The following is a 1,171-nucleotide window of genomic DNA, read 5'->3' as shown; positions in this document are numbered from 1 at the left end:
ATAATATACAGAGAAGATATCACCCTATAATATACAGAAGATATCACCCTATAATATACAGAGAAGATATCACCCTATAATATACAGAGGATATCACCCTATAATATACAGGAGATATCACCCTATAATATACAGAGGATATCACCCTATAATATACAGAAGATATCACCCTATAATATACAGAGAAGAGATCACCCTATAATATACAGAAGATATCACCCTATAATGTACAGAGGATCTCACCCTATAATATACAGAGAAGATATCACCCTATAATATACAGAGAAGATATCACCCTATAATATACAGAGAAGATATCACCCTATAATATACAGAAGATATCACCCTATAATATACAGAGAAGATATCACCCTATAATATACAGAGGATATCACCCTATAATATACAGAGAAGATATCACCCTATAATACACAGAAGATATCACCCTATAATATACAGAGAAGATATCACCCTATAATATACAGAAGATATCACCCTATAATATACAGAAGATATCACCCTATAATATACAGAGAATATCACCCTATAATATACAGAGGATATCACCCTATAATATACAGAAAAGATATCACCCTATAATATACAGAGGATATCACCCTATAATATACAGGAGATAACACCCTATAATATACAGAGGATATCACCCTATAATATACAGAAGATATCACCCTATAATATACAGAAGATACCCTATAATATACAGAGAAGATATCACCCTATAATATACAGAAGATATCACCCTATAATATACAGAAGATATCACCCTATAATATACAGAAGATATCACCCTATAATATACAGAAGATTTCACCCTATAATATACAGAGAAGATATCACCCTATAATATACAGAGGATCTCACCCTATAATATACAGAAGATATCACCCTATAATATACAGAAGATATCACCCTATAATATACAGAGGATATCACCCTATAATATACAGAGGATATCACCCTATAATATACAGGAGATAACACCCTATAATATACAGAGGATATCACCCTATAATATACAGAAGATATCACCTTATAATATACAGAGAAGATATCACCCTATAATATACAGAGGATATCACCCTATAATATACAGAGAAGATATCACCCTATAATATACAGAAGATATCACCCTATAATATACAGAGAAGAT

Source organism: Rhinoderma darwinii, chromosome 2 (genome assembly GCF_050947455.1).
Source record: "Rhinoderma darwinii isolate aRhiDar2 chromosome 2, aRhiDar2.hap1, whole genome shotgun sequence".
In the NCBI taxonomy this organism is placed as follows: domain Eukaryota; kingdom Metazoa; phylum Chordata; class Amphibia; order Anura; family Rhinodermatidae; genus Rhinoderma; species Rhinoderma darwinii.
The sequence above is the reverse complement of the archived record's forward strand: the minus strand, read 5'-3'. Positions refer to the sequence as shown.